General features: G+C 47.7%; 1 pseudogene; it reads right to left on the bottom strand.

Moving 5' to 3' along the window:
- Nucleotides 1–589: 589 nt before the first annotated feature.
- The window catches only part of LOC119360666, a 31,896-nt pseudogene continuing 9,618 nt past the window's right edge, over nucleotides 590–22,867 (bottom strand).

Below are 22,867 nucleotides of genomic sequence, written 5' to 3'. Positions count from 1 at the left end.
CAACATCCTTCAATTGGCCTAATTTTTTCCACCTCCTTCTATGATCAAATCAAGGCACCATGTCAAGCTGTTTAAGTTTTTGATAATTCTTGCATTTTTTTGAGTTTTCTCGATGAAAATTGGCTGATGAATGGTCGGACGTGACACAACATGCGTATGGTGCGGGAAATTCACTCTAACCTGACATGGATGCCTACCATGGGCATGCCCGCCTACTGGAAAAGGTTGGGGTCATTTCATGCATGTCCAAAAATATATCATGTTCAATAGAGGGTGTCCGGGTAAGCGAGAAGGGTCCATTTGAGGCATGTTTTTGCGGCATCCACTAACTCACCCCAAATCTTTCCATGATCTTATGTGACTGTTTAAACGCACCATGCCAAGTTGTTTTGGTTTTCGACAAATTTGATCTTTCCTGGAGTTTTCTCGGTCCAGGTATTGCACGACCTTTCGCATGCTAGGCCTTGCACTTGATGATGGGTGGGAGCACAATAATCCTAAGTTGATCACGAGGGTGGCTTCCTCTATGTTGAAATTGCCCATGAGCCGTGGATCTGCCACATCGATAACTGATCCATTGCGGTGGTGTTCAAGCACCCATTCGATCAACGTTGTTTGTGTGTTCTCCTTCCTGCAGTTGATTGGTCTGCACCCACATGCAACCTCTAGGAGAAACACGCCAAATGCGAACACATCGGTCAAGGGTGTTGCCTTCCTGGTGCGTATAAGTTCCGGTGCAAGATATTCCATGGTGCCCACCACATCTGTTGTTTTAGCAACGGCGCCATGGTCGTATAACCTTGCTAGACCCAAATCACCTAGCCGTCTATTAATCTGACCATCCAAGAGCACATTGCTCGCCTTTATATCTCGATGGATGACGATTTGTTCCCACTCCTCAAGAAGATACAACAAACTTGATGCAACACCTTTGATGATCTTATACCTCTGAGGCCAGTGTAGAGTTGGCTTATTTTTATTGTACAAGTACTTGTCAAAACTATCATTTTCCATGTACTCATAAACTAAGAGAAGTTCACCCTTTCGACGGTAATAGCCTAGTAACTGTGCGAGATTTCGGTGATGGAGACGGCCAATGTACACTCTTCCAAATCCTCCTACACCAAGTAAATTCCTACTCAAAAACCCCTCGGTGGCATGAAACAAATCCTTGTATCGGAAACGATGTGGGCCAAACTCATCCTCCAAATCTTCTCTCACCTCGGCAAATCGACGTCGATACCACAAAATGAAGAAGACAACACCTAGCACTGCGATGATAGGCAATGACGAAGCCAGTGGCAGCGCGACGTTCAAGATCTTAGACCGAGGCTTGGAACCCACACGTGGCAGAGCAGTGAGTTTAGAGAAGTCGAGAGTCGGGGCAAGCCCATCCAAGCTGAAGCTCCATCCAAGGACATAGTCGCGCGTGGAGTCGATACCTGACGAAGACGAGAAGCCGACGCACATCTTGCCCGCCATGACCATGGAGAGATCAATGACTTGGGAGAGCAAAGGATTCTTGGGCTTTGGTACCCGCACCGGTGCTAATGTCACGTCGAGTCGCCTGGCCATGGCGTCGTAGTCAACCCACACCTGCATCGGCCTGCGGCTGTTCAGCCTCAGATCTTGAAAGGCGCCGTCCTCGTCGCCGTAGTACCCAGCCGGCTTGTCCTGCCGTGAGATGAGGCTGTTTACGTCGATGCCCACGTGGTTGCTGTCGATGTCGTGAAACTTGGCGTCCAGGATGGTGTCGAGCTCGACCGCCAAGATGGGGTCGCTCGCCGTGCCGTTTGTCGCGTTGAGGAGGCCCAGGTATTGCTGGCCGTTCGCCGTTGAGAGGTTGGAGGTCGTTCGTCGTGGCGAAGCCTTGGTAGGCGAACTCACCGCCTTCCGCCGGCAGAGCCACCTCTCCGTCGAGGCTCAGGCTCAGCAGGAGGAGCAGACCAAGCGCAAGCACAGACTCCGAAAGCATGGCGCCTCGTCACACTTGCAAGGAGCAGACCAAGCCTCTCCTTTTGACGTTGTGGATGGGTGATTGCTTTGACGGTGAAGAGGAGACGCCGGGCTGTGGAAACTACACGGAGAAGGACGTGTGTTGACAAGGAATAGTACTACACGGAGAAGTACCATTTTTCTTGTGTACTACTACTTTAGTATCTTTCGCAGCATGTGTACAATGGTTGATAAGATAGTTTTATCTTAATTCTTGCATGTAATTTAGAGTTGATAAAAAAAGTCTACAATGGGCCATCTCTTAGCCTTATTTTCAATAACTAGTCATTCCTAAAAATGTGGTGAGACATATTGTGCTAAGAGATCATCTCTTGTAGCCTTTTCTTACGAGTTCTCTTTCCTCCATCTCATCATTTATCCTACGTGGCACTCCTAAGATAGCACTATTGTACATGGCCTTAGCTGGGTAATTAAGTACCGTGCCGCGCGGGGCAAGGTAGTGAGCGTTCGTCGTTGCACGTGGAAGGAAGCAGGAAAGTAAGGGGGAGGGTACCTCATGGACACAGCGACGGCCGATGATGAAAATGATTTTCAGTGTTCTGAAACGTTGAATTCAATGTAATACGTCTGCCTCGTACTACTACGAATGATAGGCCCGCGACAGTTCAATGGCTATCTGCTTCCATGGAATCCACAGTCCCGAGCTCGTCGTCTATGAATGTCTTCTACCTCAATAGGCTGACGCGCGTGTCAGGTGGAAGTTGTAGTTGGGGGAGAAACGGATACTTAAAGGGTGTGAATAGGCCTCAGTCAACTGAAACTTAACCAAACCGCAACATACAGTTCATGTTGCGCATGTACTTCGTGCTGGATTACTAAGTGGCTAATTCTCCTGAAGCACATTTCAGTCCAAACTGCAACAATTTATAGCTACATCCCCATATGTCAGTACGAATTCTCCATAAACTCGTTTCAGTCCAAACCATACACAAAATCATTGATTGTTTCATAGAGCTTGATGCCTAGGCAGCATAAATTCCCCATAATTTAGGGGGGGATTAGGGGACACTAGTAGAAAAGAGCGCTTTGGATCAGGCCGGATCAGCCCATTAGTCCCAGTTCAGTCCAGAACCGGGACCCATGGGGGCATTGGACCCGGTTCGTGAGCCCAGAGGGCCGGCCGGGCCACGTGGGCCATTGGTCCCGGTTCGTCTGGACCTTTTGGTCCCGGTTGATGGGACGAATCGGGACCAATGGGCCTGGCTCCTGGCCCACCACCATTGGTCCTAGTTGGTGGCTTGAACCGGGACAACAAGCTGCCCTTTAGTCCCGGTTCGTGCCACAAACCGGGACCATTGAGGTGCCTATATATACCCCTCGCCCGAGCAGAGCACTCCACTGCTCTGTTTTTCTCTGGCCGGGGAGGGGAGGGCTTTGTGGTGCTCTAGCTCACCTTCTATGCACATGAGGTGTTCGATGAAATGCCCGAGCCACACTAGTTAAGCTTTATCCTCTCGAAGCACGACCTCCGAACTCTATTTTTCCCGAGATTTGTCTAGGTTTATATTAGTGGCCCGTCACGCCCCGTCCCCGTCTTCACTGTCGTCGATTGCCCGCGCCGATCTCGTCGCCGGCACCACCGTGGTGAGCCTCTTGTTCTTATCTTCTTTCTGAAAGAAAAAAAATTCTTGCTTTAGATAGATACTTGTCTAATTTTCTTACTCGTTATTATATAGTGCGATGGTTTTGGTATCCGCCCCCGTCGGCCCTCCTCCTGTCTATGATTCGGATGTGGTATATATTATCTTTTCATAACTATTGGTTCATTTATTGTTTATGACAATTATGCCGACCAATGTGACATAGATTTTATTTATCTAGGAGGTTGTTGAACCGGAAATTCCAACCGACCCTATTATCGAGAGGTTAAATTTAGTTGAAGAAGAAAACAATTACTTGAAGGAGAAAATAAGAAAAATTGAGGAGGAGAATATGATATTGGAGTTGCATGTTGCGGATGTCGTCGATGATCACAAGATTAAGATGGATGCAATGCGCTTGAAGATTATAAAGATTAGAAAATATGCAATTCATACCGAGGCTTGATATCATTATGCAGTTGGATCAGTTGTTACCTTGATTGCGATTATGATCGCATTTGTTTTCGCATTGAAATGTTTTACATAGTTTTAATGTATGGTTTAATTAAGTTAGATGCTCTGGAGAGCTTTATGTTGTTAGATGAGAACTATGTATGTACTTTGGTTTTAATGTGATGATGAACTTCTATTAATTTGGTCTCTTAATTATCTATTCATGATGTTCTGTAATGGTTTTTGACACACTTAATTATATATAATGCACGTAGATGAACCGGCAATGGATGTACAGTGACAGACACACCTCCAAGTACATTAAGGGCGTGCATGATTTTCTTGAAGTGGCTGAGGCAAACAAGCAAAATGGTTTTATGTGTTGTCCATGCCCTAAATGTGGGAATACGAAGTCTTACTCTGACCGGAAAATCCTTCACCCCCACCTGCTTTACAATTGTTTCATGCCACACTATAATGTTTGGACGAGCCACGGAGAAATAGGGGTTATGATGGAAGATGGGGAAGAAGAAGAGGACGATGACAACTATGTGCCCCCTGAATACGGTGATGCTGCAACGGGGAAGCTGCTGAAGATCAAGAGGAACCAGATGATGTGCCCAATGATGCTGCAATAGGGGAAGCAGCTGAAGATCAAGAGGAACCAGACGATGTGCCCGATGATGATGATCTCCGCCAGGTCATTGTCGATGCAAGGACGTAATGCGAAAGTAAAAAGGATAAGCTGAAGTTCATTCACATGTTAGAGGATCACAAAAAAGGGTTGTACCCCAATTGCGAAGATGGCAACACAAAGCTCGGTACCGTACTGGAATTGCTGCAGTGGAAGGCAAAGAATGTTGTGCCTGACAAAGGATTTGAGAAGCTACTGAAAATATTGAAGAAGAAGCTTCCAAAGGATAACGAATTGCCCGACAGTACGTACGCAACAAAGAAGGTCGTATGCCCTCTAGAATTGGAGGTGCAGAAGATACTTGCATGCCCTAATGAGTGCGTCCTCTACCGCGGTGCGTACAAGGATCTGAACGCATGCCCGGTATGCGGTGCATTGCGGTATATGATCAGACGAGATGACCCTGGTGATGTTGACGGTGAGCCCCCCAGGAAGAGGGTTCCTGCGAAGATGATGTGGTATGCTCCTATAATACCACGGTTGAAACGTCTGTTCAGAAACGAAGAGCATGCCAAGTTGATGCGATGGCACAGTGAGGACCGTAAGAAAGACGGGAAGTTGAGAGCACCCGCTGACGGGTCGTAGTGGAGAAAAATCGAGAGAAAGTACTGGACTGAGTTTGCAGGTGACCCAAGGAACGTATGGTTTGGTTTAAGTGCAGATGGCATTAATCCTTTCGGGGAGCAGAGCAGCAATCACAGCACCTGGCCCATGACTCTATGTATGTATACCTTCCTCCTTGGATGTGCATGAAGCGGAAGTTTATTATGATGCCAGTTCTCATCCAAAGCCCTAAGCAACCCGACCACGACATTGATGTGTACCTAAGGCCATTAGTTGAAGAACTTTTATAGCTGTGGAATGAAAACGGTGTACGTACATGGGATGAGCACAAACAGGAGGAATTTAACCTGCACGCGTTGCTATTTGTAACCATCAACGATTGGCCCGCTCTCAGTAATCTTTCACGACAGACAAACAAGGGATACCACGCATGCATGCACTGTTTAGATGACACTGAAAGTATATACCTGGACAAATGCAGGAAGAATGTGTACCTGGGCCATCATCGATTTCTTCCGACCAACCATCAATGTCGAAAGAAAGGCAAGCATTTCAAAGGCGAGGCAGATCACCGGAAGAAGCCCGCCATGCGTACCGGTGATCACATACTTGCTATGGTCAATGATTTACACGTAATCTTTGGAAAGGGTCCCGGCGGACTAGCTGTTCCGAATGACGCTGAGGGACACGCACCCATGTGGAAGAAGAAATCTATATTTTGGGACCTACCCTACTGGAAAGACCTAGAGGTCCGCTCTTCAATCGACGTGATGCACGTGACGAAGAACCTTTGCGTGAACCTGCTAGGCTTCTTGGGCGTGTATGGGAAGACAAAAGATACACCTGAGGCACGGGAGGACCTGCAACGCTTGCATGAAAAACCTAATTTGAGCAGGAGGGTGGCTTCCTCTGTGTTGAAATTTCCCATAAGACGTGGATCGACCACGTCGAGAATTGAGCCGTTGCGGTGATGTTCAAGCACCCAATCGACCAACACTAACTCTGTGATATCCTTGCTACTGTTGATTGGCCTACGCCCACATGCGACCTCAAGGAGAAACACACCAAATGCAAACACATCGGTTAAGGGTGTTGCCTTTCCGGTGCGTATAAGTTCTGGTGCAAGGTACCCCATAGTGCCCACCACATGTGTTGTTTTAGAAACTGTGTCATGGTCGTATAACCTTGCTAGACCAAAATCACCGAGCCGTCCATTCATCTGGCTGTCCAAGAGCACATTGCTAGCCTTTATATCTCGATGGATGACAATTTGCTCCCATTCCTCATGAAGATACAACAAGCTTGATGCAACACCTTTGATGATCTGATACCTCTCAGACCAATGTAGAGCCGGCTTATTTTGAGTATACAAATACTTGTCAAGACTACCATTTTCCATGTACTCATAAACCAAGAGAAGTTCACCCTGTCGACGGCAGTAGCCTAGTAACCGGGCGAGATTCCGGTGGTGGAGACGGCCAATGCTCACCACCTCCGCAATGAACTCCCTTAGCCCTTGTTTCGAATCATGTGGCACCCTCTTGACGGCAACCTCCAAATTGGACGCTGTAACACCCCGAGGATCATGCTACACTAAACCACCATGATGATGCTAAGCTACTGTGAATTTCAATGATAATCATGTTGGGATAATATCTCATTTCAAATTCCTCTCTGAAAACAATTCAAAGTCACAATGCAAAATGAGTTTGCTCGAAACTTGCTAGAAAAATGTCCGTCATTTGACAAATATTCCATAACATTTATTTGTTAAGGAACACAACATCCCTCTTGTGCAAAGATGAGCTTTGGCAATTATAACCGCATCATTTAAGCATTTTTTTAAAATGCTATCCTCTTTATGAAAAATTCAAATGAACTCCAAAATTGCACAAACTTTTTGTGGCACTGCAGAATATTTCATAGTATTTTTGTGGTCAAGCTCCACTTTTATGCAAGGTCATTTGGTGGCTTGAATTATTGCAAAACTGTTGCTATAAATAAAACAGAAACAGAAAATACAAAGGCTTTTAAAAGGAAAATAAAAGAGACCCCCCCCCTCGCGCTAGGCCTCAGCCCAGCTGGCCATCCAGCCAGGCCGGCCCAACCTGCACTCCCTCGGTCGCCTTTCTTCGCCACTGCTCACGCGACCGGGCGCCTGCGACCGAGCAGTCCCTGCCGGACCAGCTCGTCGGCGTCACCGCGGAGGCGATAAGGATGCCGCCCCCCTGCGGCGCCTCGGTCCCCTTCCCCACTTGCCCCCTCGCTTCCCACTCCGTCCTCCACTCTCCCTCTCCCCAGATCCCTTTCTCCCCTGCGCCCACCCGACGTGGCCGCTGCTACCGCCTCGCCGTGACCATGGCCGACGACCTCCCCGAGCCAAGAGAAGACGTCGAGGAGCATCGTCGGCATCTCCTGCGTCTACTACGGCCAGCAGTGTGAGCTGGGAGGCGTTGCTGCCCCGGATCCTCGTCTTCTTCTTCCTTGACAGCCGCCGCTTCTCCGTCAATTCCGGCTACCTCGCGCCCTCCTCGAGCCCGCTGCCCTCCCCTACAGGCGCCCAGTGAGCTCCGCCTTCCTCTCCCTCTCTCCCCGTGCTCTTCCCCGCGCCGTAGCTAGCTCGCCCGCAAGCCGAGCTCCGCCGTCCGCCATTACCGTCGTAGGGCTCGCCACCGAGCTCCTCCGCTCGAGCTAGTAGCTCTGACGAGCTCCTGGGGCGCCATAGACCTCGCCTAGCCCTTTACTTCGCTCGCACGCGCTCTGTAGCGCCGATCCTGAACTCCGTCTGAACGCGCTGCCCGCCGCCGTCGATGTAGCGCTCCACTCCGGCCGAGTTAGCCCACGGGACCGCCGTAGATCGATGCGGCGTCGGACGCCCGATCGAACGCACTAGGCCACACCCCCTCTCGCGCCCTGCGCGTGAATTCCGGCTAACTCCGGCGCGGATCCGCCGCGGATGGCCTCGCCGGCGTTGCTCCGGCGCTGGCACTGACCTGGCACCGGCAGGGCCCGCCTCTGGGTCGCTGCCTGTGGGCCACCTGGACCCAGTTGACCACGTTGACCGTGGTCAACTATGCTGACTGGGCACTCAGTGCCACTGACGTGCGGGTCCTACTTCTTAATCCTCTAATTAAAACATTTTAATAATTAAAACTAATTAGTTTAGTTAATTAGACACTGACAGGTGGGCCAAGTAGTTTTACTAACTAAATTTAGATTAGTTTGAGCTCTGTTTAACCACTGTCTATGACAGGGGGGTCCCCATGTCAGTTTGACCAGTCAACCGGACAATTGACTGCTGAAGTCACTCATACGTCATGCTGACATCATATTCCTTTTCTGTTAATATAAATAATTCCTGAAAATGTTTAAAATTAGAAAATTCATATAAACTAATCTGTAACTCGGATGAAAATGTTTTCTATATGTAAGTTGCTCAGAAAAATCCAACGAATCCGAATACGTGGTCCGTTCATCTGTCACATGCCCCTAGCATGCTGAACATGGAACTTTCCCCCTTTTTACCTTTGTCCGGAATCCACCTAACGTCGGGAATTCACCCTCGGATGTTTCCCCCCTTCGTCTGCAATGTGTAGTACCGCGTTAGAGCACGCTTAGCGCTACATATCGTCATGTCATGCTTAGTGTTACCTCTGTTTGCTATGTATTTACTGTTTCTTCCCCCTCTTCTCTCCGGTAGACCCTGAGGCCGCTGATGCCTCGGTGATCGACTACGTCATCGACAACGACCCCTCCTTGCCAGAGCAACCAGGCAAGCCCCCCCTTTGATCATCCCGATATCGCCCATTCCATTCTCTCATGCTTGCATTAGATTTTGCTACTGTTATTGTTTGCACCTATTCTGATGCATAGCTTGCTTTTGTACCTACTGTTGTACCTTACCTGCTTATCCTAAACTGCTTAGTATAGGTTGGTTAGAGACCCATCAGTGACCCCCCCACTTGACTCGACTGCCCCGCTGGATTATCAGAAGACCCGATCAACGGGATCGAAGACCAGGACCCGACACCTCATGTCACATCACGCCCCTTCGTTGCTTGACTCTGCAGTGTTACTATTGAGTGCCGAGGGTGAGACCTCTACAGCACTTCTGATGTTAACCTGTAGTGTAGCTATTCGGTCGTGGTCATCGAGGGTGATTTCCTCCTTAACCACTTTCGATACGGCTCTATCGTGCAACCCCTCAAGTGTGAACCTCGAGGGTGGATCCTCTTACGTTCACCTTGATGATTACATCGAGTGGAATTCACCGGGGGTGATTCCTCGGGTTTTCCCCTTAATGTTTGGACACACGGATACTTGGACTTTACCACTGTTACTTGGAAAGACGGGTCGACCTTGGACTTTACCACTGTTACTTGGAAAGACGGGTCGACCCTGAGGGGTACCCGCGCGAGCTTAATTGCGAGTGATGTGGAGTCGGGTTGACCTGGAGGGTGCCCGCGAGATAATTACGAGGCGTGGCCGGGCATTCCTAGCCCTTGCTGCAAGTCCTCGAGACGGGGCAACGGGGTCACATCTTTCGTGAGTCTCTGCTTGTTACCGCGCGTTCCTAATCCACTATGATTTGGATATTTGATCCGAGGGGCCTCTGGCCTGATAGCACTAATCATCACGTGGGCATAGTATGGGCGTTCTGCATCGTATGCATCAGCTGAAGCTTAATAGACGTCAGCGACTGAGCGGCGCGCGCCGGGTTGGACTGGTAAGCACCTACCTTTTTAAGGAGGTAGCTAGGTCTGCTCACCGGCCGCATTCGCAACGTGCAGGAGTTTCCGGGGAGATGGCCCATGACCCCTGGGGGCATAGGTTTAGTCCGGCGTGCTGGCCTCTCTATTAAGCCTAGGTCGGGTTGCGGCGTATTGTTTGGCCGAGGCCGGGTATGATCCTGGAAAGTGTGTCCGGCCGGAGTTAAGCGAGCGTGGTGGGTAAGTTGGTGCACCCCTGCAGGGAAGAAAACATCTATCGATAGCCTGTCCTACGGTAACGGACACTTGGAGTTGTATCCCGATCGATACAACTAGAACTGGATACTCATGATGAGAAATGGATTGAGATGAGAAATGGATGGTGATGAGAATTGGATTGTGTTGATAATTGGATAGTACGGCTCTGGGATTTCTTTCTCGCAGGGAGTCGAGAAAGGATTTCTGGCCGAGGTTGATAACGCTACTACTACTTTACTTTATGCTACTCTACTCCCTCCTGTTTGCTGCAAGAGGGTGGTTTCCAGAAGATGCTAGTCTTCGATAGGACCAGGCCTTCTCTCTATTCTGGCATTTCTGCAGCCCAGTCCACATATACAGCCTTCCTTTGATAATGTTGCATATGTAGTGTAGATCCTTGCTTGCGAGTACTTTGGATGAGTACTCACGGTTGCTTTGCTCCCCCTTTTCCCCCTTTCTTCTTCTTTCCGGCTGATGCAACCAGATGACGGAGCCCAGGAGCCAGATGCCACCGCCGATGCTTACTACTACGTGGAGGCCGCCGATGACCAGGAGTAGTTAGGAGGCTCCCAGGCAGGAGGCCTTGCCTTTTCGATCGATGTTGCTTTTGTGTTAGCCTTCTTAAGGCAAACTTGTCTAACTCATGCCTGTACTCAGATATTGTTGCTTCCGCTGACTCTTGTGTATTCAAGCTTATGTATTCGAGCCCTCGAGGCCCCTAGCTTGTAACATAAAGCTTGTATTATTTTAATTTGTGTCTAGAGTTGTGTTGTGATATCTTCCCGTGAGTCCTTGATCTTGATCGTACACATTTGCGTGTATGATTAGTGTACGATTGAATCGAGGGCGTCACAAGTTGGTATCAGAGCCGACTGCCTGTAGGTAGCCCCCTTTCCAACTCCTTGACCGAAGTTGAGTCTAGTCACTGAAAAACTTTTACTAACATTGGCTGTGTGGCTTATCGGCCCACGTCGCCAATTGGGTGGTATTAGGATCTTTTATTCTTCGTCTATATTCTGGGATTCTGATCTCTCTTCCATTCGGGTTAAACAATTTTGCTAACTCTGACATTAGGTTCTCGTACCCACTTCCTCCCGGAGAGCCCCGATATTACCGATGATCGCCTGCTTCACCATAAGACTTCGAAGTTACTCTCCGATGTTCTCTCGAGACTTGTACCATCGCTTTTTGAAATTCCCTTCCATCGATAAATCCCTAGGGATAGCTACATACACCCGTCGTTAATACATCATTTTTCTAGTTGCTCTTGTTATTACAAGATGCATTGAAATACACTCTGATGTTTCGAGAATCCATTGTGCCTGCTGCCTTGCAGCTCCTTTTCCATATGAATACATCTAAGGATAATTCCTCACACTTATCGAGGATTTGTTCATTCCTAGTTGATCAAGTGATTCACAAGATGCTTTGAAATACTTATCCGATCTTCCAAGAATCCTCTTCAAACTATTGCTCTGCAAATACTTGCCTGCTTGCATTATGGATGCTTTCCATATGTGTAGCAATATTCATTATTATCCTTTGACACCATCATTTTGATCCTATCGATTCAACATGTGTGTGTGAAAGCACGCAATCATCACTTGATCCTTCTAAATTATCTTTCTGGCTCAGACGTCATTTCGAACATGAGCTGGTTCTTGACCAATCTATTTGTCGTCAATTGTGCCCCTGGGTCTATTCTACTTATCCATCCTTGATCAGAGCGTCTGCTTCTGATCCTTCATTTTGGAAATCATAATTCCTTTGTTATCTAAGCATCGAATTATTCAGATGTTCTATAACCCGATGCCTTTGCATTCTTTCTTCCTTTGATTGAGTACCGATACTCACATCAGCTCCATTTTGGACCGGCAGGCCCATTGTCGGGTTATTATCCGATAGTATCCTTCACATTCAAAATTCTTGTGAGTTATTCCGATGATACATAATGTCTTTGACAATTTGTACCCTCTGCTTTTGTCAACCATGCTCTACTTCGAACATGTGTTAATTGATCCTAAAGTTCATGGTATATGTCCTAAGATGCCCCGATGGGTTGGACCTATGCCTTCCTTAATGTGTGAACCCGAAAGGTTTCATGGGTCATACTCCTCTGGTAATTCACCATGTAGGTTTTTGACACTGAAATCATTTTTAGAGCAGTGAACGAAAGGTTATGCATTGGAGAAGTGGGAGTCGACCTTGAACTTTGTGTTCATGCCCATAGACACGATGTAGATCTTATCATGGAAGCTTCTCGTGAAAATAATTACCCCCCTTGTTATAAGTTCATCTTATTTTTGAGGTTTGGTTTTCTGTAATTGTGGTTCCGGCCATATTGATATTCTTTGATTCCTTTTCTCGGACAAGTTAAAATACTTGTCTTCTGCAGATCATTTCATCTGTCCAACCTCTATTTTGATCTACCTTGAGTATTGCCCCCTGTTATCTCGAGGATATTGTGTCTTTGCACTACCTCTTGTGAATTCTTATTGGAATGATACTCCCATCACATCATTCCTATCCTGATCGGCTATATCTTTATCAAGCAAATTTTTAACTGTGCTACCCGGTCCTTCTTCTCGGAGCAACTTCCGACGACGAGCTAAGCTTACGTCGATCTTCCTCATCTTATCTTTTCACCTCAAACAACAAGCTTGAATTCGAGCTTGTGTCGCACCCGTGGTTCCAATAACCTTTCGCTTCATCATTCCTTTGACTGGATGTCATCGCCGATCGATTACATCTTCATGAAATCTCTCGACAAATGTGTCATGATCATCATCAACATTCTGAGCTCTTCCAGGATATCAATCGAATTCATGATGAGAAATACCATCCTTGCCCCTCGATGATTGTGTTATCATCGACAACATTCTTGCCTCCGCAACACGAATTTTTTAATATAAATTTTGGGAATACATCCTTTTTGGCATGTCGATGGATTTTTGCTAAAACCATCGGCCACCTCCTCATCTTCCCTGATAAAATTGCATGAGGTGTTCAAGTAATTCCCGATGGATCCTTTGTGTTCCCAAAGTCCGGCCTTTATCTGATGACAATGTCAATGCTATCCAAAAGTATGACTGTGTTACCCCGAACATCATTAAGAACATTGGAGGAGCAATGCTAAATGTTTCTTGATCAATTATCCAAACACCGCTGTATGGGTAATATCATGATTGTTCCCTCGCCCCTTTATGTAAATGCTTTTGAACTTGCTGTCATATCATGTATATCCTGCTCCGCTTCCCCTTGGGAAGGATATACTCCCAATTCTTGTGTATAAGCACCTTTTTCTTTCCATTGGTCTGGTTAAACTAATAACCACATTTTTCCTTTCTATTGTTTTGTTTAACCTTTCTTGTGATCTTTATGATCTAAGCAGTAATAGTTTCCTGCTTATGTAAACACCTCGGTGTAAAATTTGTCAGTAAGACCTTGTTATCATTGCTGTTGACATTTCGGTAACCACCGATGGACGAGAAGTTCGCCTACTGGTCCGATTCTCTCCGTCCCTCGCCCTTGGTACCAATGTATTGACAACATAACTGACAATCTATCATCTGACATGCCTTGCTATCGGCCCCCTTTCTACTTTTAACCCACATGGTGGGCTCATAACCCACAGTTCCACAGGATCGGAACCCGACTCTCCTGTATATCCTTTTATTCCGAAGTATCATTTGCTCTTGGCTTTGTGTTTTGTCACGAGCCACCTTCCGAGATATGATATATTCCCGATGCTCTGAACCCCCTTCTCACACTCTGTTCAGGTATCGATCGTTTGTCCATTTGCTTGAAACTTCCTATTGTACCTTCATATTTTGCTCTCGATGTTTTCTTAAGTTTCAACTCGAGAGATACTTCTGCCACATTCCCTGAATTGTTTACCAGATAATTAACCCTATAAGGGCCAGTTCTCCCGAAGTTATTCTTTACTTCACCACTTAAATCTCGGGACGAGATTTCTTGTAGTGGAGGAGATTTGTAACACCCCGAGGATCATGCTACACTAAACCACCATGATGATGCTAAGCTACTGTGAATTTCAATGATAATCATGTTGGGATAATATCTCATTTCAAATTCCTCTCTGAAAACAATTCAAAGTCACAATGCAAAATGAGTTTGCTCGAAACTTGCTAGAAAAATGTCCGTCATTTGACAAATATTCCATAACATTTATTTGTTAAGGAACACAACATCCCTCTTGTGCAAAGATGAGCTTTGGCAATTATAACCGCATCATTTAAGCATTTTTTTAAAATGCTATCCTCTTTATGAAAAATTCAAATGAACTCCAAAATTGCACAAACTTTTTGTGGCACTGCAGAATATTTCATAGTATTTTTGTGGCCAAGCTCCACTTTTATGCAAGGTCATTTGGTGGCTTGAATTATTGCAAAACTATTGCTGTAAATAAAACAGAAACAGAAAATACAAAGGCTTTTAAAAGGAAAATAAAAGAGACCCCCCCCTCGCGCTAGGCCTCAGCCCAGCTGGCCATCCAGCCAGCCCGGCCCAACCCTGCACTCCCTCAGTCGCCTTTCTTCGCCACTGCTCACGCAACCGGGCGCCTGCGACCGAGCAGTCCCTGCCGGACCAGCTCGTCGGCGTCACCGCGGAGGCGATAAGGATGCCGCCCCCCTGCGGCGCCTCGGTCCCCTCCCCCACTTGCCCCCTCGCTCCCCACTCCGTCCTCCACTCTCCCTGTCCCCAGATCCCTTTCTCCCCTGCGCCCACCCGACGCGGCCGCTGCTACCGCCTCGCCGTGACCATGGCCGACGACCTCCCCGAGCCAAGCGAAGACGTCGAGGAGCATCGTCGGCATCTCCTGCGTCTACTACGGCCAGCAGCGTGAGCTGGGAGGCGTTGCTGCCCCGGATCCTCGTCTTCTTCTTCCTTCGACAGCCGCCGCTTCTCCGTCAATTCCGGCTACCTCGCGCCCTCCTCGAGCCCGCTGCCCTCCCCTACAGGCGCCCAATGAGCTCCGCCTTCCTCTCCCTCTCTCCCCGTGCTCTTCCCCGCGCCGTAGCTAGCTCGCCCGCAAGCCGAGCTCCGCCGTCCGCCATTACCGTCGTAGGGCTCGCCACCGAGCTCCTCCGCTCGAGCTAGTAGCTCTGACGAGCTCCTGGAGCGCCATAGACCTCGCCTAGCCCTTTACTTCGCTCGCACGCGCTCTGTAGCGCCGATCCCGAAATCCGTCTGAACGCGCTGCCCACCGCCGTCGATGTAGCGCTCCACTCCAGCCGAGTTAGCCCACGGGACCGCGTAGATCGATGCGGCGTCGGACGCCCAATCGAACGCACTAGGCCACACCCCCTCTCGCGCCCTGCGCGTGAATTCCGGCTAACTCCGGCGCGGATCCGCCGCAGATGGCCTCGCCGGCGTTGCTCCGGCGCTGGCGCTGACCTGGCACCGGCAGGGCCCGCCTCTAGGTCGCTGCCTGTGGGCCCCCTGGACCCAGTTGACCATGTTGACCGTGGTCAACTATGTTGACTGGGCACTCAGTGCCACTGACGTGCGGGTCCCACTTGTTAATCCTCTAATTAAAACATTTTAATAACTAAAACTAATTAGTTTAGTTAATTAGACACTGACAAGTGGGCCCAGTAGTTTTACTAACTAAATTTAGATTAGTTTGAGCTCTGTTTAACCACTGTCTATGACAGGGGGGTCCCCATGTCAGTTTGACCAGTCAACCGGACAATTGACTGCTGAAGTCACTCATACGTCATGCTGACATCATATTCCTTTTTTGTTAATATAAATAATTCCTGAAAATGTTTAAAACTTAGAAAATTCATATAAACTAATCTGTAACTCGGATGAAAATGTTATGTATATGTAAGTTGCTCAGAAAAATCCAACGAATCCGAATACGTGGTCCGTTCATCTGTCACATGCCCCTAGCATGCTGAACATGGAACTTTCCCCCTCTTTTCCTTTGTCCGGAATCCACCTAACGTCGGGAATTCACCCTCGGATGTTTCCCCCCTTCGTCTGCAATGTGTAGTACCGCGTTAGAGCACGCTTAGCGCTACATATCGTCATGTCATGCTTAGTGTTACCTCTGTTTGCTATGTATTTACTGTTTCTTCCCCCTCTTCTCTCCGGTAGACCCCGGGGCCGCTGATGCCCCGGTGATCGACTACGTCGTCGACAACAACCCCTCCTTGCCAGAGCAACCAGGCAAGCCCCCCCTTTGATCATCCCGATATCACCCATTCCATTCTCTCATGCTTGCATTAGATTTTGCTACTGTTATTGTTTGCACCTATTCTGATGCATAGCCTGCTTTTGTACCTACTGTTGTACCTTACCTGCTTATCCTAAACTGCTTAGTATAGGTTGGTTAGAGACCCATCAATGACCCCCCCCACTTGACTCGACTGCCCCGCTGGATTATCAGAAGACCCGATCAACGGGATCGAAGACCAGGACCCGACACCTCATGTCACATCACGCCCCTTCGTTGCTTGACTCTGCAGTGTTACTATTGAGTGCCGAGGGTGAGACCTCTACATCACTTCTGATGTTAACCTGTAGTGTAGCTATTCGGTCGTGGTCATCGAGGGTGATTTCCTCCTTAACCACTTTCGATACGGCTCTATCGTGCAACCCCTCAAGTGTGAACCTCGAGGGTGGATCCTCTTACGTTCACCTTGATGATTACATCGAGTGGAATTCACCGGGGGTGATTCCTCGGGTTTTCCCCTTAATGTTTGGACACACGGATACTTGGACTTTACCACTGTTACTTGGAAAGACGGGTCGACCCTGAGGGGTACCCGCGCGAGCTTAATTGCGAGTGATGTGGAGTCGGGTTGACCTGGAGGGTGCCCGCTAGATAATTACGAGGCGTGGCCGGGCATTCCTAGCCCTTGCCGCAAGTCCTCGAGACAGGGCAACGGGGTCACATCTTTCGTGAGTCTCTGCTTGTTACCGCGCATTCCTAATCCACTACGATTTGGATATTTGATCCGAGGGGCCTCTGGCCTGATAGCACTAACCATCACGTGGGCATAGTATGGGCGTTCTGCGTCGTATGCATCAGTCGAAGCTTAATAGACGTCAGCGACTGAGCGGCGCGCGCCGGGTTGGACTGGTAAGCACCTACCTTTTTAAGGAGGTAGCTAGGTCTGCTCACCGGCCGCGTTCGCAACGTGCAGGAGTTTCCGGGGAGATGGCCCATGACCCCTAGGGGCATAGGTTTAGTCCGGCGTGCTGGCCTCTCTATTAAGCCTAGGTCGGGTTGCGGCGTATTGTTTGGCCGAGGCCGGGTATGACCCTGGAAAGTGTGTCCGGCCGGAGTTAAGCGAGCGTGGTGGGTAAGTTGGTGCACCCCTGCAGGGAAGAAAACATCTATCGATAGCCTGTCCTACGGTAACGGACACTTGGAGTTGTATCCCGATCGATACAACTAGAACTGGATACTCATGATGAGAAATGGATTGAGTTGAGAAATGGATGGTGATGAGAATTGGATTGTGTTGATAATTGGATAGTACGGCTCTGGGATTTCTTTCTCGCAGGGAGTCGAGAAAGGATCTCTGGCCGAGGTTGATAACGCTACTACTACTTTACTTTATGCTACTCTACTCCCTCCTGTTTGCTGCAAGAGGGTGGTTTCCAGAAGATGCTAGTCTTCGATAGGACTAGGCCTTCTCTCTATTCTGGCATTTCTGTAGCCCAGTCCACATATACAGCCTTCCTTTGATAATGTTGCATATGTAGTGTAGATCCTTGCTTGCGAGTACTTTGGATGAGTACTCACGGTTGCTTTGCTCCCCCTTTTCCCCCTTTCTTCTTCTTTCCGGCTGATGCAACCAGATGACGGAGCCCAGGAGCCAGATGCCACCGCTGATGCTTACTACTACGTGGAGGCCGTCGATGACCAGGAGTAGTTAGGAGGCTCCCAGGCAGGAGGCCTTGCCTTTTCGATCGATGTTGCTTTTGTGCTAGCCTTCTTAAGGCAAACTTGTCTAACTCATGCCTGTACTCAGATATTGTTGCTTCCGCTGACTCTTGTGTATTCGAGCTTATGTATTCGAGCCCTCGAGGCCCCTGGCTTGTACCATAAAGCTTGTATTATTTTAATTTGTGTCTAGAATTGTGTTGTGATATCTTCCCGTGAGTCCTTGATCTTGATCGTACACATTTGCGTGTATGATTAGTGTACGATTGAATCGAGGGCGTCACAGACGCGGAAAGCAATCCTCTGTACACTCTTCCAAATCCTCCTACTCCAAGTAAATTCCTACTAGAAAACCCCTCGGTGGCATGAAATAAATCCTTGTATGCAAAACGATGTGGGCCGAACTCATCCTCCCAGTCTTCTCTCACCTCAGCAAATCAGCGCCGATGCCACAAGAAGAAGAATACGGCAGCTAGCACGGCAATGACAAGCGATACCCTATCATATGCCCAATATGCGACCCTATCCAAAAGGAACTCGAAGGTCCCACCAAGGATAGACCCGCATATTGAAACGCTTTTGCAAGGTGGATATCATTACATCAACATTACATAATAGATGGGGATACATACATAAGGCATACAATGCCACACGAATACAGCAATACAATACATAAGAGCATCATCCGACTACGGATGAAACACAAACAGAAACTCAAACGACATCCACCCTGCTAGCCCAGGCTGCCGACCTGGAACCTATCCCCTGATCGAAGAAGAAGCAGAAGAAGAACTCAACACAAGCAAGCATCGCTCTCGCATCATGATCATCGCATAACCTGTACCTGCAACTGTGGTTGTAGTAATCTGTGAGCCACGAGGACTCAGCAATCCCATTACCATGGGTATCAAGACTAGCAAAGCTTAAAGGAAAGGAAGGGGTAAAGTGGTGAGGCTGCAGCAGGGACTAAGCATATATGGTGGCTAACATACGCAGATAAGAGCGAGAAGAGAACAAGCGGAACGGTCGTCAACTAGTAATGATCAAGAAGTGATCCTGAACTCCTACTTACGTCAAACATAACCCAGAAACCGTGTTCACTTCCCGGACTCCGCTGAGAAGAGACCATCACGGCTACACACGCGGTTGATGCGTTTTAATTCGGATCTGGTGTCAAGTTATCTACAACCGGACATTAACAAATTCCCATCTGCCTATAACCGCAGGCACGGCTTTCAAAAGATTATACCCTGCAGGGGTGTCCCAACTTAGTCCATGACAAGCTCTCGCGATCAATGAAGGAATAGACCTTCTCCCAGGAAGACCCGATCAGACTCGGAATCCCGGTTTACAAGATGTTTCGACAATGGTAAAACAAGACCAGCAAAGCCTCCCGTTGTGCCGACAAATCCCGATAGGAGCTGCACATATCTCGTTCTCAGGGCACACCGGATGAGCAAGACGTCGGGTTGGCATAGACCCTGGTTGCCCAGGGGGCGCCGGACATCGCTCGGTTCGGACCAACACTTAGACAAGCACTGGCCCGGGGGGGGGGCTAAAATAAAGATGACCCTCGGGTTGGCCGACCCAAGGGAAAAGGATAGGCTGTGGTGAGGCAAATGGTAAAACCAAGGTTGGGCCTTGCTGGAGGAGTTTTATTCAAAGCAAACTGTCAAGGGGGTCCAATAAATCACCCGACCGCGTAAGGAACGCAAAATCCGGGAACATAACACCGGTATGACGGAAACTAGGGCGGCAAGAGTGGAACAAAACACCAGGCAAAAGGCCGAGCCTTCCACCCTTTACCAAATATATAGATGCATTAATAATATAAGAGATATTGTGATATCCCAACCAAAATCCTGTCCACCAAGGAGAAATCTTCAACTTCACCTGCAACTAACAACGCTATAAGAGGGGCTGAGAAAAAGCGGTAACATAGCCAATCAACGGTTTGCATAGGAAAGGTGTCAAAGGTTAGAGGTTCATGGCAATTTGGGATGGCTTGAGGAGCAAAAGATAGGTAACGCAGCATAGCGATAGAACGAAGCAACTAGCATAGCAATGATAGTAGTGAGATCCAGGGTAGCGGTCATCTTGCCTGAAATCCCGCAAGGAAAAAGAACGAGTCCATGAAGAAGATGAAACCACAAAGACGAACCAAGCGTAGATGAACGAATCCTCACGATCACAACGAAACGGGAACTATCGAAAAGAAGCACACAATATAGTAAACACACCACACATGAACAAGGCATGATGCACGAACAAGCATGATGCATGACAAAGCTACATGAAGCTACTCATGGCAAGAGATGATGCAAACAAGAACAACACATCAAGGCAAGTTTAAATGAGGCCGGGAACAACATATAACAATTCCGGTAAGTCCTCATATGCAAATTTCGAAATTGGTCCAGATCTGAATAAACCTTATGTTCAAGTTGTTAACAGAAAGTTAAGATGCACCAAGATGATCTACACGAGATTCTAGTCAAGTTACATATAAAGTTCATTTAATTCGGAGCTACGGCCTAGAAGACATGAGCAAAACAAGTTAAACATGGCATTGATGCAAAAAGCACCCAAACATCAAGCAAACACCTCAAAACATGAATGCAACATTATAATATGAAACTACATGCAATTCTAAGCAAATTTCATATAGAACACACTCAAAACGGAGCAACGGTTCAACACACACATGAAACAAGTTATAGCAATAATCTGTCCAAAACAGCAACTAGGCATATTGCAAGCATCAAAACAACATGCTACAGCACCCCAACAAGAAAACAGAAGTCATGGGCATGATGTACAAGTAATGCATTACAAAACATGAACACTGAGCTATCTCCAGAAATCACTAGAACATACTCAAACACACATGGTAAGATTGCAAGTTATAACAATTTCAGACTTTGCAGAAAATAACATCACGATGCAATGTTTAGAGCTATCAAACAATATGTTACATGAACTTATCATGGCAAACAAAGGCATGGCATGAATCTACTAATTGCATAGAACAAGAGTCCCTTACTGACCATAAGCCAAAAAGGATCGGAAAATATGATGGCACCCACGTAGACATAGCAAGTTATATTACAGATTCAAACATGGCAGGAACATAATTATGAAGGCATGTAGAAGAGCTTGTGCAACTCACTACAGAGCAAAACATGGCATGGAAAGGCAATCAACAGTAAGAAGACATATTTGTGAAGCTAAGCATGGCAATATCAAGGTCATAGAGTGCATGGATCACTAGCAAAACACATGGGAACAAGTGAACTTAATGTAAACAGGTTGACATCAACATTATGAAGCAACTTTGGAGCAAGATATGAACAATCTACGGAAAGCTATAAATGCAACCAGGGGCATGGATGGATAGAGGATGACATGTAGATCAAAACATGTTTATAGAACATCTCCAGATTATGCATAGAATGATTAGTAGAAGCATGTTTATATAGCATCACGAAATAACAGATTCAGCCTAGCAACACAGCAACATCATTAACACTAGTTAACAAGCTCGATTCACTCACCACAAGTCATTGCATGACAAGATAAGCATAGCATCATCAATAAGACATGTTTGTGTAACAAACCAAGTCAAGAACAAGTCCATATCATGCAAGGATCAACTATAGCAAGCTTGGCCAAATTGAATAACATGTAAACAATCTGCGAGGAAACATTTTGAAGCAAAAGTAGAGCACTCAAATGACATGCTAGACCACTCCATAATTGCAACAAATGCCATGAATGGATAGACAATAACCACATGTTCAAAACACCCTTACTGAAGTATCTCAAAATATGCATGGATCTCTCTGTAGCATCATGTTTACATGGCATCAAAATTACAGCAGAACAGGAATTAAAATCAGCATTAACACGAAGCCTACTTTGCATGCTTGTGCTAGTCACCACATTGATCACAAAAATACATGACAAGCACCTCTGTAAAGAATACATGGCATAGTTCAAAACACCTGAAGACATCAACCTCATAGGATGCACACATCAATCATGGCAAAAATGACAAAAGAGCTCGTTCTGATAACAGACAGCAGAAAACATTATGAAGCACTCTTACAATGACGATTCAGGAATCTAGATGACCTCAAATGAATATGATGCAATGGAATGAAATGATGTACTTGTCGAGGCGAACAATTTGACATATTACACGCACAAAACGGAGCTACGAATGCAGAGATACGGCATGACGAACATAGCATGAAAATTACTGCAGATTGGGGACTTAGGCAAATTTCGAGAAAAAAACAGATGAGCGTCAAATACTTAAAATGCGCACGGGCGGGATTTACAGAGGTAGCTCACCATGGGCTAAGCCCAGTTGAGGAGGAGGGAGCTGGGCCGGGCCTGGGCCTGTCGGAGCTAGGCCACGGGGCCCACGGGTCGCTCCTCCTCCCGATCCCACCGGATCGAGGGGAAGGCAGGGGGGTTCGGCGTGACGCCGGCGAGGCGGGGCGATGCTCCGGCGAGGAGGAGATGGCGGCGGGGGGCGAGCTCGCGGGGCCGCGCCGGCGGCGGACGGCGGCGCCCGAGGCGGCGGGGAGCGCGGGGGCCCGGCTCCGCCGCCCGCTCCGACGCCGAGCGCTCCGCCGCCGCCACTCGGGCCTCCGCCGCCAGC

This window comes from Triticum dicoccoides, chromosome 2B (assembly GCF_002162155.2).
Source record: "Triticum dicoccoides isolate Atlit2015 ecotype Zavitan chromosome 2B, WEW_v2.0, whole genome shotgun sequence".
NCBI lineage: Eukaryota > Viridiplantae > Streptophyta > Magnoliopsida > Poales > Poaceae > Triticum > Triticum dicoccoides.
This window is presented reverse-complemented; position numbering and strand designations above follow the sequence as displayed.